The 16,567-nt window shown below is 40.8% G+C and overlaps 1 long non-coding RNA gene across 2 annotated transcripts in view; it reads right to left on the reverse strand.

Moving 5' to 3' along the window:
• Positions 1-10,820: 10,820 nt before the first annotated feature.
• LOC130143955 (uncharacterized) overlaps positions 10,821-16,567 on the reverse strand; it is a 46,984-nt gene continuing 41,237 nt past the window's right edge. For both annotated transcript variants that reach the window (XR_008819944.1, XR_008819943.1), the window contains one exon: positions 10,821-11,734. This is a non-coding gene — a long non-coding RNA (uncharacterized LOC130143955). The remainder of the gene's footprint in view (positions 11,735-16,567) is intronic.

The following is a 16,567-nucleotide window of genomic DNA, read 5'->3' on the forward strand; positions in this document are numbered from 1 at the left end:
TAAGACACAGAACAGAGATCTTGAACTTGTTTATTCTGAGTTTAATGAAGAGACATGATCATAGACAGTTTTATAAGTTCATGTGAACTCACAGCAATTTGCTTATCATGGCAATGCAGACCTATCTTTTGATCCAAATTCTATTTGAAAGCATGATCTAGTTTCTGGTCCCAATTTAAAGTATTGTCTTCAAGGATATTGTCACTTACATATTTGTATTCTTTTTCTCTTTTTTTGGTTTTTTTGTTGGTTTTTTTTGCACATGTCCATTAAATACCTCACCCAAAAGACCTGGGAAGGGTATATTGGAGGATTATTTTCCATACCTGTACGTATAGTTATTTTTCCTGCATTTTGGCTCCAGATAATGTACTACCACTATAAAATTCCAACAGACAGCTTTGCAACAGAGTTTAAATGTTGACAGCTCATGCAAAGAGAATTACTTTTCAACAACAGCTGCAAAACAATTCTTTTACTCAGTATAGCTGTCTTAGCCAAATTCCACCGGGCTTTTCTAAATGCCTTCCTCCCTCTGTCCTGTCCCCCCACAGGCTGCAGAGGGTCGCTTAATATTTCATTTGTCCTGAGTTACTGTAGTGCCACTGCCCACTGTTACAATTACTGCATTTTGTCTTGCTCTGCAGCTTTACTGAACCCCTTTTTATGTTAACATAAGCAGCAGTAACATTTGCAAAGTGCTTAGGGATCCATCTGCTTAGCACGGAATACGTGTAGGATCATTGTCACCACTAACAGTTAACAACCTTATGCGTTTGCCCAGAAATACTTGTATTTATTTTGTCTAGACTACATCTTCAGGAAATAAGATGGCACAATTCATCATGGTCTAAGTGTGCAATTGTGTTCTTAGGTCAGAAAAAAAAAAAAGCTATGGGGTCTGGGAAGTCAGCCCAAGAGCTTCTTAAATACAGATGGTGTCAGGTCTCCAGGGGGCTGGAAGGGCAGGCTGTTGCCAGCTGGATCCTATCCCATCACCTCAACAGAGACCAGGGCAACTGGAGAGTGGCCGAGGGCATAAGGCATCTCCCTGGGGACAGGGCTGAGGCCAGCCTGGGATGTTAGCCTGTGGGTGGGGGTCAGCTGGGCTGAAATGGGGTCCTGGGCCACAGGCAGGGTTGGGGACACCTCAAGAGATGCTGGCAGGGACAGTCCATCCCATTAGTTCCCTCCAGTCATGGCAATGTGCCCTTGGGTGAACTTCAGCTAAATTCATCCTTCGTTCTCTCCATCCCCCATCCCCCCCACCTCTTTTAAAACCCTTGGAAACTAGTACTAACAGGTTGTAGCATATTAATATACCTCCTGGGGTGTTGGTAGGCCAAGCTTTAGCTGGTGCATTACTGAGCATTTCAGTCTTGGCTGCATGTTCTGATATTAACTGTGTTTGTCATGCTACGTAAGGGGCATGATCAGCAGCTGGCCTCAGGCAAAGGGAAAGTAATCAGTCTTCTGGAGAACTTTTCCAGTGGCTGCCAAGAATTTTCTGCATGAGGAAGCCTATTAACAAGCATCATGTAAGAGTGTTTACAGAAAGTCAGAAAATGCTGACCCAGGATAAGGAAAATGTCCCCTCTACGTAGTTTCACAGCTGAATAACTCTCTGATATTTCATTGAAAGGATTTATAGATAAGAGTTACAAAATAACTGTACAAAAGTGCTTTTAAAATATGTTTATACCAACAACAGCCCAGTCCCGTATGGTAATTTTTGAGCAGAGATTACATTGCAAGGGGCAAAGGAATGTTCCTGGGTTGTAATATCTGTGCAAAGTAAGATCTCAAAGGTCAGATGGAGCATCTGACCCCATGAGCTCCTTACTTCCTCCCCTTGTGACTGAGCCAGCGTCACAATAGACCTGTGAGAGCCTTGTGCACAAGTCAACTTGACTTGCTCTTAAAGGGAACTCAATAAAACCTCAAGTCATGTAATGAAAATAAACTACACAATTAGCAATGACAGATATTCTATTATTTATAACACACAAGGAAAAGGGCATTTTAAAATTCCTTTCCAGGAGCTTTGCCAGAGGAGCAAATATTCACATAAACTATGTCTTTTTAATTCTTTTACAATTCTGCTTTTCTAGGCTATAAAAGTATGTTCAGAGCTGAAACACAGAATTTAAGCATTTAGGCTGAAAAGCTCATTTTCCTCACAAAAATATATATTAAAGAATTTTTCTTAGACCAAATATTCACTAATTCTATTGGTTGAGCTATTTTCTCATGCTTACCTCTAAACTTTCAAATGACTGAAGCATAGCAAGTTCTCAGGTGCTCGCAAGTTGCCTGCCCTAAGCCTTCACCAGGGGTTTACAAAACCCTTGGTGGAGCAGTGCCGATGATCTGTCATATCATGCTGATTCTGTCACCTGTGTGATCATTCTTTTGTCACTGAGTTGGGGCGGGAGCACAGGCTTCCTGCCCCATCTGCTTTTTTGATTAGCCTCATTGGAACACAAAATGAAAAAAGAGGAACCGAACCAGTTGTGACAGAAGAGATTAGTCCAACTTGTTGCCACATGACATGCCTGAAGTTAATACTCAGCATTGCTGCTTTGAAAAAGTGACATTTTCATTAAAAAAGCTAGTAATCGAATCACCCTGAGCTAAACCATCTGCCTTTCTAACTGAGATTCTATCTACAGTGGCATTTAACATAACCTGTAAACACAGAAAATGAATTTTCTTTTTATGTATTACCTTGTGCTCTTAGCAGATAAGTTTCAAAAGGTTGTATGCTTTATCTTTCTTTCAGACTTCTCCACCTTGTGCCTGTCTGTGCCTATAGAGACTGACGCACATATCCTTAGGTACATGCTCTTATGTACACATAAAGTGGTGAGACTATAAACAAAGTTTCAGAGCTGTTTAATATACAGCCTTTATCACTGCAGGTGAGCTCTACCAGTTAATTGTGCCTACATGATCTCCTAACATACCCACTTTTCATGCCAGCAGCAGTCAGGAATAAAAAATGCCTGATAAATGTTCCTGCTTTTCTCAAAAATGCCAAATCTGAAATTTCCTCAAAAAAATATACTGGACGGAATTTTGAGGGATCTTGCTTGGTTTACCTTCTTTGATTTACGTACAAAAGATAACAAAATCAATGTTTCATGGGAAGGAGAATAAAGTAAATAATAAAATTGCATAGAATTGTGTTTTCATGACCTTTCTTATGCATCTTCTGATGGAAAACAGTATAAATTGCTGACACCCCACACTGGCCACAGAGACACTAAGCAGTGTTTCGGTAGGTAAGAAGCCACACACTCCTCCTGGGGCTGTGAGCACAGAGATGACAGAGACAATGGCTCGTGGGAACATGTGCTCAGTGGAAGATGCATCCTTTACCACCTCCTGAAGAAAGGTGTTCACTGAGCACCAGGCTCTGTTCCCAGCTCTGCTGGGGTCTGCACACCCCAGGATGCTCCACTTAGAGAGTCCAAGGCAAAGCTGCACTCAGAGTTACAGTGTTGGCTGTAGACTGAGCGGGTGAAGGACTCTACCCCAACAGGTGGTGTGAATTCTCTCATGTCGATTTGCAGGGGTGGTAAGCTGACCCCCAGAGAGCTGCTGTTTCTAAATATTAATGATTAACGCTGCTGATGAAAGGGAGGAGGCCAAAGGAGCAATTCTAAATGACCTGGAGAGGTCAGAAATATTGGCAGGAAATATCAGTCACTGGTACAACTTGGGGGAAAAAAAAAATTTATGAACAGACGTGCTTCAAAACAAGCCTGAATGCTGAGCTTCAGGGAGACAAAGAAAATTTGAAAAGCAGCTTCAGAAATGTGACTGCAAACAGTAAATTAGAAACTGAAATGGCAACAACAAATGCAAAAAAAGAATTTAGTATATCACAATTGTATGGTGGCTCCTTTTGCCCATTGACTTTTAGAGATTTTCATGTACACAGCCAAGGTACAGCAGTTCTGCACTCAGCCCTTATATGCAGTATTTATAAGAAGCAATTGGAACTTATTGGTAAATGAAGTTTTTTGGGGAAAATTTAAAACATATTCAGTGGAAATTCTTGTGACAATTAATTTTTCTTACAATAAACATTTTAAATGACAAATTATTTTCAAAAATATTTACTTTTTTAATAAACAAAATAGTAATTTACACATCTCTACTGTTAAAAAACTCTTCATGACAAAAGTTTTGCCTCTGCACAAACAAAGCAGTCTTTTCCAGGAAATATAGTTTAATCAAAATTAAAAAGTGGTTGAATACACATCTGGTTCCTACAAAATATTTTAACAGAAACCTTATCAGCTATAGATAAACATTGCCTTCAGACTCCTATACTACATGTTACAGAACTATCTCATTTTTTTTGTCCAAGAAACACCTGAACATAGCATCAGACATTAATATCTATGTTATCATCATTTGGACATGAACACAAAAGATTTAATTAAAAATAAAAAAGAATATTGACATGAATGTCTATCTAACAGTTACATGACTGGTTATTCTTAAGAGTTGTAAGTTTTCCATCTGAGCCTATAGATTTTTCGAAACAAGTTCCATATGCAAGTTTGGATCTGTGAACAAGTCATGACGGCCATCATGACTGCCCCACCTTGGCATCACAGTAACACAAACCATTGCTGCCATCATCGAGGTCTATCAGCTTTGTAGTCACACTGGAATGTGTTTGCTGAGAGCCTTCTTGGGGACTGCTCTGGCCATGCCAAGCACAGTCTGGTCTTTGCAGGCTCTGCATGGCATTAATGGACAGAAGCAATTCCCTGTGCTTTGCAGAGATGCGTTGGTATCTGGGACATGCCACCGCATTCCATCACCTGCTTTTTACCTCCTGGAGAACATGATTTTCCATTTAAAAAGCAATCTGCAGTATTGGACTGGCTGATACAGGTAGTTCTGTAGTACAGCATGGCTGGGACCTCAGCACAGAACTCATCATCCTCTTTGCTCCCTATTGTGTCATAGTTGCTCCCCTAATTGTGTCCTTCCCACACATTTCTGTGATACCTTCATATCAATATGTATAGCTTCATCAGCAGGACAACTTAGCCTGGAAGGGACCTCAGGAGGTCTAAAGCCCAGTCTCCTGCTCAAAGCAGGATAAGCTGCAAGATCAGACCAAGTTGCTCAGGACCTGACCCATCTGCATCTAAAGTCTCTGATGGAGACTGCACAGCCTCTCTAGGCAACCTCTGTCCCACTGCTTGCCTATCCACGTGGAGAAAAAAGGCACACAGAGGTTTGTAGCGATGGTTTTCCCCCCAGTGCCCTCAAAAGCTGCATACTAAACAGCACATTTGACATGCTCTGGGCTGAACTCACGCAGTGTGACCCCTGCTTGGCAGTTTCTGGGGTCTGTGGCCAACAGCAGAGCAGTGACAAAACTCTGTACACCCTGTGCAGTGCTTCTTTCACCTGACACCTAAACATGTCCATTTGGAAGACAAAACTCTGTGTCTTCTCTTTCTATCCCTATTTCTTGTGTTGCTACAGTGATAACAAATGAGGACAGGGACAATGGTCATCACATCTGAAAAAAAATCTCTGAGAATTTTGGTGCTGAAGCAGTTAAATGAGCAATGCTAAGATTCTTCTCAACTAAGAAGCATGGCAAGCACAAACAGAAGTGGTATTTAAGGAAAGCAGCTACGAGAGTGATAGAAATTTGCAGGCTACAAGGCTCAGTGCAGTACGTATATTTTCTCTGCTTTCAAACAAGAGCTTAGCCCTGTAAGAAGATAGACATCCCACAACTCGTCATCACAGGCTTGGCAAGATACAACTGAAGGAGATGCACAAGAATCTGACTGACCTTTTGCAACCAAGATCACACAAGTGCATACAATACAATTACCTCGTGTTATTGTGATGAGAGAAAATCTCATTTCAACTCTGGACCCAGACGACAAGTGCTCCAATAAGTTATTTTTTTCCCGTAATGATGTCTGAGGGAAACTCTGAGTCATCCAGAGAGGGAAGAAATTAATAATATCCACCTTGAACTCTAGACATAGATGGGAGCTTTCCAACCTGATGTTGGGAAGAAAAAGTCTCTTTGCTTCCTATAAAAGGAAGATGATATTTTGTGAGAAAAAGCAGAACAGGGGGATACCGAAACCATCCTCAACTTGTCTAACTTCTCAGTTATTGCACAGTTATATCTTCCAGCATCTTCCAGAGCAACGGGTTTTAGCCATTGTCAGAATATTGGACCAGTAAATCCTCAGCTTGATTCAGTGTAGCATCTCTCTTGCACTACGGACAGGCTTCAGGGCAGGCAGATTCATGAGTGCTGGTAATGGTCAGCAACATTCTGCTCTGTATGTACTCTGCCACAGGGTCTTGAAAGAGAACCACAAAGCAGAACACTGACTGTTTGCCAATATGGGAGCAATTCAGCAAGCAACTTTTCTGTATACTCTCTCATACAGATTAAGAGCACCGCTATCAGGCTGTGCTCATTTTGGCTGGGGTAGAGTTAATTTTCTTCATAGTAGGTAGTACAGAGTTTGTTTCGGGTTTGTGCTGGAAACAGGGTCGATAGCACAGGGATGTCTTTGTTATTGCTGAGCATCGCTGACACAGAGCCGAGGCCTTTTCTGCTCCTCACCCCATCCCAGCAGTGAGCAGGCTGAGGGGGCACAAGGAGTTGGGAGGGGACACCGCCAGGACAGGTGACCGCAACTGACTGTACGACACCATGCTCAGCATATAAAGCTAGGGGAAAAAGAAGGAAGGGGGGGATGTTCGGACTGATGGTGTTTGTCTTCCCAAGTCACGGTTACCCGTGCTGGAGCCCTGCTCTCCTGGACTGAACCTGCCTGCTGGTGGGAAGGGGGGAATGAATCCCTTGTTTTTATTTGCTCGTGTGCGTGGCTTTTGCTTTACCTGTTAAACTGTCTTTCTCTCAGCCCATGAGTTTTCTAACTTTTACTCTTCTGATTCTCTCCCCCCTCCCATGTGGAGGGAGTCAGCGAGCAGCTGTGTGGGGCTGAGCTGCCAGCTAAAGTTAAACCACGACACAGGCACACATAGTACAGCATGTATGGGTTTGAGCTGAGAGTTTGCTTAGGACTTTTATTTAGCTTCCTTCTGATTCTTAGAAGCAAGAAAAATCTCTTCTGAAAAGGTAGATTGCTTTAGTAATTAGAGCACAGAGTAAACCAGGTTTGCTCAAGGTCAGTTCTCAGAGTTTGTCTTGCTTACTAGTGAATATTTCACACTTGCCAGTGAAACAGTTGAATATGTTGTATTTTTTAAATGGTTGAACACAGGATTTTCAGCACAGAGAGATCAATTTGCTGGTGGGAATGACCTTTGCAGCAGCCTAGATCAATTAGAGCTCTTGCATGTGTGCAGAAGATCTGAAAATGTGCAACAAGCATTTTTTGCAGGGCTTGGATTTCTAAACCTGGAAGTAGCAAGTCCAAGGAAAACACAAGTCCAACAAACTATCGACCTGAAAGTCTGAGCTGTTTCTGTTATTGGAATGAAAAAGAAAAATGAAGAAGGCTTTCGCAATTAAATTTTCTAGATTAGTTGTATAAGTCATGCCCAGCTAAACTCAAAAACAGAAATGCCAAATGGTCTTATTTTGTTGTATCCATTTTAGGATCAGAAAATCAAACTTGGTCTGTGGAGGGGACTCTAGAGAGCTTCCCAGGGTGAGAGGGATGCCCAGGGGCTAAGCCTGAACTTTGTGACTAGGGTACTCCCTTCTGCATCGCCACATCCAAAGCAAAAGGAAGGGTTTGAGCAAAAAGAGAGGTTACCAGAAAACCTGCAACTTAGAAACTCACACTCTCTTCATCAACCTAATTCCTGCAAGATCCTGGAGAACAATCAGATAGACTTCAGCAAATGTTCAAATCCTGGTCTGAGGCTGTCCCTGTAATTCCTTCCCATTAACACTCACAAACTCTACCAAGGTATGATCTGTCTCATGTGGGTTAGTAATACCCCTTGGTACAGCTTTTGGCTCTAGAACAAATGAATAAAATTGAAATAATGCTTACCATAAAGGCAACAGCTCTTGCCCCCTTCTTTAACAAGGCCCTGGCTGATGCTGATTTCACCTCAAATATCATACCAAGATGCATCTATGAAGTATTTAATGAAAAAAATGCTCTGAGTTTTGAATGGATTGAAGTACAGGAGACTTAACACCACCAGAGCCCAGGAACCAGCAATGAACTTTCTAAGCACTGCACCATCTCAAAGAATTTGCAATCTTGGTTAAGCCAGCAAGACGAACAGGGAACATTTTGGACTAGCCAGTTAGAAATGCCACAGAGAGGGACAGTGCCCAAGCCTGTGTGTCAGGGACAGCAGTAAACTGGAGAAGCAGCATAAGGAGGTGACAGCAGTGCTAGAGCAGAGAGGAAAAAGGATGCCCCTATTCCTTCACAACTGTTTCTGGCTACTAGAGACCAAGTCATGATATTTCCCATACTAATGGTTTTTACTCTGCCTACAAACAGGCAAACCAGCCCCACTTAAAAATTGATGATAACTCTATGTCTTTTTCCTTTGTCTTTGTGAAACCCTTTATCCTTTTTCTTACTCTTGAAGACAATTAAATAGGATTTGCCCCTTGGCAGACGTGGAACAAAGCCGCTTCCCAGTCACAGGAAGGCTGCAGATTTTTTATATGGGCTTTGAAGAGCAAAGGTAGAAAACCAGAGGGCTGGAAAAGGTTCACACACTGGTGAACACGGCAGAATTAAAGTGAATGAAGGAAATTCCTGGAAGAGTCAATGCACTCTCCCTGAACCCCTGGATATTTTGGTTCACTTAAGCTGTGTGTTTATGTTACTATTATTTCCTAAGTTCACCTTGGTAAAAACTAACCAACTCTGTCTGGATACAATGAGAAACAATTGAGCAGGATAAAGTGAAAGGGAATGAACAATGACCTTTCCTTCTGCAGAGCCCATTGCTGAGAGAGGCAGGAAGAGATCTATCTGGTAATGTTTATCTGACTAAGGCAATTTACTGGATGATAGCTTTCCCCAGAAGATCTAAGGACAAAAACGGCATAATATCAGCTCACAAGGGACCCACTAATATGAGCCCTAAAATGAAGCCCTCTGTGCTGAACCAACTGTATATTTCATGTGTAAGCCATGCCATTGAGATGTTTAATGTTTCTCTGGAGAGCAATAGACCGGTGACAAGAAAAATAAACAAGAGCTAAAGATGAAGATGTCCTTGAACTGAAAGTGCTTCACTTTAGGAAACCCAATAAAGTGAGCAAGAAACTGTGAAGCATGATTGCATTAAAATAGGCGATATTTTTTGTGTCTTCAAATACCAATGATTTGGGCATTTTATACCATAGGTCTCCATGCAAGTATGAAGACATTGGTTTCAGCTCACTGTGTACTACTGAAAGGTAGAACTCCATCTTCTAATGGCAAACACTCATTTCAGTGGGAGCAGAGGCTTAACCTGTAGCTTTCTGTGCTTGCCCAGGTATCCCCACCGTTGGGCTGCAGTGCCCCTCTCTCCTTTTGTCCTCATGCGTGCGCTCCCTGACATTTCAGCATGTCAATAAAAGTGTTGCCGAATCTTTTTCCTTTAGATTTTTAACCAACAATTACTTTGTCAGAAAAATCTTTGAGAGCACTGCATGCAAAGTACTAACAATCAGGTTAATCTAATAAATACCTTTATTCCCATGCAGTTCATGTCCATAACATCCCAAGCTAAACAATCCAAAAATACACGCAAAGGTTTGTTGACCTTGTTTTCAAATCCCTGCCTAAATGTATAAAGCCACTAGATTTGGAGTAAATATAATTAAGTGAGCAGAGGTGCAAGGGTATGGCTGGTTTCATAAGGCATGTGCACAAATAAACGCGTATAATCGTAAATAACCTCTTATCAGGGTGAAACAGGAAGCACAAAATATCTGGAGGCGTGAAATGATACAGTTTATATAATACCAAGATTTTAAGTGCAACCGGTTCCTTTGAGGTTACTTGCAGAGAGAAAATGCAGTTACTAAAAATTAAAAATTTAGGAAAAAAGTTGTTTTTCTCTAAATTTTCAGTTTTCTATAAGTGTTTCAGCATTTCTGATTCCAATTTCTTAGATTCCCATTCTGTGAGGTAAAGTATATTTCTATTTTTCCTCTTTACTTAAAAGTTAAACAGAAGTCAAAGTGTCAAGAGTAGCTTGAGTGGTAGGAAACTCAAATTTTTTTCTGTTCTAATTTTAAACTTGGAACTTGTGGCCATTCTTAAAATTAAGGTATTGATCATTATTTCCAATCAGTCATGCTACAGTCCTTATTTTCATGCCAAGGTCTTTTTTTAAGCATGTCCAAAAGTAATCTGCACTATTACTTTCAATTACAGTTTAATAATTTATGAAATTTACTTAGTATCATACCTGCAATATGTCAGTCAGGCTTCATTACATTGCAATGAGGTCTGATTTAACACAGTCATTATTGCTGCTGTTAAGGGTTTGTGGGGGAAAGATTCCTGCAACTATATTAATTTTAGCCATTTTAGACTAAAATAAGCAGCTACAGATAAATGACAGTATACAGTGGGGTGGTTAAGCATACCTAAGCCTACAATGCCTCCTAATTGCAAATACTTGCCTCTTGGAATAGCTCCATGTTTTGCACTCAGTTAGGGAAACATTCTCCTGATTCCTTACAGCAAATTGTTTTACAAGCAAGGAACAGCTATGAAAACCCATGAGGAAGGCAAAGACTTGCATAGCATTCCCTGGCAGCTGGCATGCGGACAGCTTAACCAGCACAAAGACTCCTTGGAAGTCTTGGTAGGGACATCTTTGCACAAAGCGTGCTCAGATCCATCATTGGCCTTCAGCTGGCCCCCGTGTTGTGGGTACACTGACAGTGGACTGGAGTTTATACCCCTGACATACAATGCCATTGGCGGTATGAGGCAGAACAGTGTGCCAAAGAATAAAGAAAAAGTTCATTCAGTTCAAAGAAACTTTGAGTAAGAGAGCATTTGGGAAGGAAACACATGAGGCTTTTTCTTTGGCATTAGTTCTCAAATTTACCTCTAGGTGGCCAGAACTAAGAGTTTGCCAACTTTGAGAACAGGGGTTCTTCCAATCTTTGAAATTAACTCAATAAAACACAGATAGCTAGGTTTCTCAGTGCATGTCCCATTTCGTATTGAAGCATGAAATCCTGCAAACATGTAATTCAACCTAAACATCATGTAACATTTAGAAAGTTGTACTTATTTTTCACTGCTAATATGAAAAATACTTTCTGAGGTCTCAGTCTTTCCACAAAAGGCAATCTAATTTTATTGACCGTGTGTATAATGCCAGGCCAGGGCAAGAACCACTTTCTTGCCTGCATGTATCCTAGGCAGAGATAAAGTAGAGGAAACAGCAAAACCAAAATGCTCTTCATTTACCTGGGATTTCAACAGGGACAGAATTAAACCAAAATTTAACCTTCCCAAACAATTGAAAACAGCCTTTACTCCAAGGTTAATACTTCCGACTGCAAGCTCCCGAGGCAATATTGTCTTCTGTTTGTATTTAATACGGCTCCAAGAGCAGCACAATGAAGAAATAATCAGTATAATTCTTTGCTGCTTCTTTCAGCTCATTAGTTTTTTTCTGACTTGGGCACCAGTGGCTGAAGATGATCCGAGGCATCAGTTGGAGGGGCCGTTGGGTTGCTGTGCTGTTCGGAAGCCATGACAGCCTGGCAAGATGAGAAAGGTTAACTGAGGCTTCTGCTGGGGAGGGAGGCAGCAGACTTGCGTGTAGAATTAGAGTAGGAACAAATATAAGGGGGAAAATGAATCACAGTATTGATGTCTGGAAAGAACAATATTATGACTATATGGATTTAATGACTGCTGATATCTAGTGCAGTGACAGGTAGTCTCATCCACAGGGACAAAGGTACACAGTGTGCTTCGAGGAGACCTGGAGGCAATCCTTCAACTCAAATCCCATGATAGGATAATATGCTATGGTTCCTTTTATGCTGGAGGTGGAATCCTTTCTAGATCCCTTCTGAGTATGTCAGTTGATGATAACAACATAATTTGCCTTAGAAATTTTAATTCCCCCCACACACCCTTTTCCTTACAAAGAAGAAAAGCGTGAACATTTCCTTTGAGCTGTCCTGAATAAATACTTTAAGAATATTAAAAATGAGAAGTAGATTAAAGCTTTCTGAGTGAATTCCAAACCATGTAGGGCTCTTTGTTAATTTTAAAAGGAGGGATGTTATAACCTTCAGTGCTCTCACTGTGTGACAGACAGGCATCATTAGTGTTAAAAACAGGCAGAGTATAACTGTGGCTACAGCCAGGTGTATAATCTCTTCTGGAACAACATTTGTCTGTCCCCTTTCATGGAGGAAATTTAGTGAGGAGCAGGTAAAGCAGTTCTGTGACATCATGGTCGTTCTACAGGAACTCCTGGATGTCATTAGCTGTTGCACTTTGTTTCCCTGTATTTTATATTCAGCATGCATTAGCGGTTGCTTGTTTTGAAGTTCTCCAGGGTATTCTACAACGAAGTTGCCTGGTAGCAGAACAATCTGTGTTCCTCAGATATGCAAGTGACTAATTTTCCATCAATCAGAGATGAGACTTAAATAAATAAAGGTACTTCATGGGGCTGCTGTGTCTAATGATAAGCAATTATATAAAGTCAAATTAAGGCAGTTCTTTGTGAAGGTCCTGTGAAATTGGTTAAGCAAAAAGAATAACTGCACCATTTCAGTGATTCATCCTATTGCTCATTTCAGTGGGAGCATTATCTCAGTTAACTGATGCAATTAATATGAAAATGAGGAAATCATTGTTTAAGGAGATGAGGAGAGAGAGGGGGTCTTAATGCTGCAGCAATGAAGAAAAAGAGTCACAGAGATGGAAATTTGCATAGGTCAATGGTAATGTAATGCATTTAGCACATATTCAAAGCTTAACTTGCATAGTAATACAGATCCATTAAATTCTCATTATGATGACCTGTGTCCAACACAATTCAATTTTTCTAAATCTTAATGATAAAAAGTTAATTACGTAAGGTGAAAACCTTTTGTACTTGGTCTTAAAATAAAGCATTGAAAGGGCATTGAGACTATCTTTTAGATATGGCAGGTAGCTTCACTTCTGCTTAATTCAATATTTTATTAAGCATGACAAGATTTGAAGTTTGGCTTCTGTGTGCACTGCAGATTTTTAATGTAGTCAGTGGCAATAAATAAGCCTTTGTCTGTAGAACTACAATTTAATGCTAGTCATTTTCCACTTACAGGCTTCCCCAGTTTTTCCTGGTTTTCTAATTTTCAGTAACCAGAAAGCCTATCCAAATTTGGGAAAGAGAGTGGAAAAGACATCTTTTGCCTTTCAGCACTGTATACATATTCTAGCTTTTGTTCACCAGACATGTCTTTGAGCCGACTCTTAACATGGTACAGTACAAAGTTTCCAGGAACCATTTCTTGTCATTACCTGGTTTTGCTTCTCACCACAGCTACAGGTGGAAGATAAGTGTCTGAGTGCTGCTCAGCCTCACACCATTTCCTTCCACTTATCCCACATTCGCAGACAATGGTCATTCTTTGACTTACTCATCCAAGACAGGGAGCAAACGTGCAGTTTTCTAGTACTCTGAGCCATGCTATGGCTTAAGCAGAAGGTGCAGAGACATGCTATAATCAGGTTCAAAAAGGCAGGCTGCCATGTGAAACAGGTTGTTGCTCTTAAAAGGTGAGCATGCCAGAGTGGCACCTTCCTTACTCCTTTACATTAAAGCCACCATACATCTCTCAGGTTATGTCAGACTGTTTTAAATTGTGATTAATTTGCATTTAATAGATTTGTAAGGCACCTTTATTAACATCTGTGTAATGTAAGTCAGGCTTAGCGCAATAAAAGCCAAGTCCTGCACATATTATTCTCCTTGTCAGGTTCTTTCATCCTGAAATCTGCATTATACTCACTACAGTACATAACTGGTGTTTGTGAAGACGATGCAAGTGATGACTTTAGCCACCTAACACAGAGCCAGACCTCAGGCTTTGTTTGACAAAATGCAGGCATCTGCTCTGCAGATGCCTGCACCTGAGCTAGTCACGCAGGGCTCTCCAGGCAGGCAGTGAAGACACCCAGTCTCAACAGATCACAGAGCAGATGGCCACATGTGTTCCTGGGCAACAGCCCAGCCCTAAAGATGCAAAGCTGCATGAAAAAGAATATGATACGAATTCTCTAAAGCCAAGCCTGAGATCCAATCCTTGCCTCACTTTTAAGGCTAAAATTCACAGTAATTTAAATTGCTGCTGTCCCCAGAACACTCCTAAGTTCTGCTTTTTACCTCCTCTAGTGCTTCTCTGTGTCCCTGATTTGACCTCCCCGGGAGCCAGCTCAGCGTGCTCAGCCAGCGTAAGGCTAACCCAGCCCCTGCCCATGCATACACACATGTGCAACAAGAGATGTTTTCCCCCACAGAGTGGGCACCAGCCAGAGTAGCACCAGTGTTGCTGCAAGGCAGGGTGCAGGCTCTTCCCTTCAGAGCACTGCCCTGCACTCCTTGTCTGATGTCTCATCTCCCATGATTCAGTGGTTTAGCACCACACAGGAGCTGTACTTTTAAAACTACTTCAATGATTTTAAATGCAGATAAGCCTCAACATCTGAAAGGTAGTAAGGGTTAGATGGCTAAATATTTTTTTGCTCCAGATTCCTATTAGACAATAATTGATCTCAGTAAGAGTTAAATGTCCATTGTGGTCCAGTCTTAGGCATCTAAATACTTTACAGTTTTAAGCATTTGTGCTTCAAAGGTCTACATCTTTACAGACATTTTTCAAACCACAGTATTATGTTCTAGAAAAGGTAGAAAATAGATGCGGTATGTAAGCTGCAAGGTTATACAGTTACTCTTCTAGCTGCTCCAGCTGTTTTCATCAGCCGCCTTTCTGGCAGCTTGCTGGTGGTCACTTGCTGACCCCCGTGAGGGGGCTCCACGTGCAGCTGGTCAGTGAACAAAATCTAGTTGAAAAGTAACTCCAAAAAAAAAAGGCATTCACTAATTGCTTTTAATCTTTCCTGAGAAAAATAAGAAGTGTTGGATAAAACCACATGCTCAATATTGGAGTATGTGGAGAATTGTAAGAAATGGTTACATAAAATTAATTGTGATTAAACTTAGTAGGAAAAATAACTTGTAGATCACACAAATCTTGCTTAAGGGCAGCATATTCACCACACTATTTCAGAAACACCACTCTAATTAATAAGCTTCAGTTAAAGAAGAAGAATCAATAACAAATACTGCTATTCATAGAAAATTGATATTATGTGAGGAGGAAGATTGGATTTTAAAATAGGTTGGTTTCCTCCAAGCACAAATTAAGAATCTTTTAGGGAAAAAAGAAACACCAGGTAGTGACAAATTGAGGAATAATCCAATTAAAGTTTCATTGGTTTCATTGTTTATGAGGATCTGACAAAAGTATTTTATCTCTAACATTGATATTTAGCAAAAGGGGAATTCTGTATCTAACAATAAAGAAAATCCACCTTTCAACACAAACAACAATGCATATTGATAAAGGAACCTCTACTGTGCTGTATAAACAAAGCAACAAACAAAAGCAACGTTAGGAAACCCTAATGACTACAAATGGATATCAAGAAATTCACAGAGCATGCTGTGTAATATAAAACTTTTGAGATTAGATTGATTTCATTTCTTGCCATCACCCAACATTACGAATCCAAGATATCCCATAATCAGAACAGTCTATGGTAACAGTTACCTTTTCTTGGTTGTACAGGTGCTTTGCAACAAACAGCAATAATTTGCCCACAAAAGAAGACATCTGAAACATATTCTGTGATTCCCTGCAAAAAGTTGTCCAAAGGAGATATTTTTCTAAACCATCAAAATCCTTTTCTTTGTATCATGTTTCTGTGAGCTGCTACTGTTGTATGACAACATCATGACCCATTACTGTCCAATTTCACTTACAATCTCCTTGGAGAGTGACACTCTGAAACCAAAGGCTTTGCTGATATATATGGTCCACTAGGGTCTAAGAAGCTACACTAAGGACATGAGAAGAGTCTTAAAGCTGAAGAGTGAAAGCCCAGCTGCTTCAATACCCTGTTTGCAACCACAGTCTGTGGTCAGGGTAGAGTCAGTTAGGAAAGAAAAATGCTTGAAGTTATTTCTTACAGGTTTCAGGACCTGCATGAGCTGGACGTTGGCACTGGACTTCCAGTACAATTAGTTCTGTGCAAGAGTTGTCTTCCGTGCAAGAGTTGTCTGAATCTCCAGGAATTGGTCTAAACAGTTTGTGAGACACTTTTGGCCCTTGCAACACGGCTAGCAAGGAGTTCCTCAGCATCTGTGGTTTAGGCTCTATGAATATGTCTCTCCTTCCACCTCTGTTTTGGTGTTCTTTCCACTTTCTTTTGCATCAAAAAGGTGTCCAGGTATCTTTTCTCTAATCACCACTATGGTATCCAGGTCAGTCAAGGACGATCATCTATTCCAACATGCCAAAGCA

The sequence above is a fragment of the Falco biarmicus genome, chromosome 1 (genome assembly GCF_023638135.1).
Source record: "Falco biarmicus isolate bFalBia1 chromosome 1, bFalBia1.pri, whole genome shotgun sequence".
Classification (NCBI taxonomy): domain Eukaryota; kingdom Metazoa; phylum Chordata; class Aves; order Falconiformes; family Falconidae; genus Falco; species Falco biarmicus.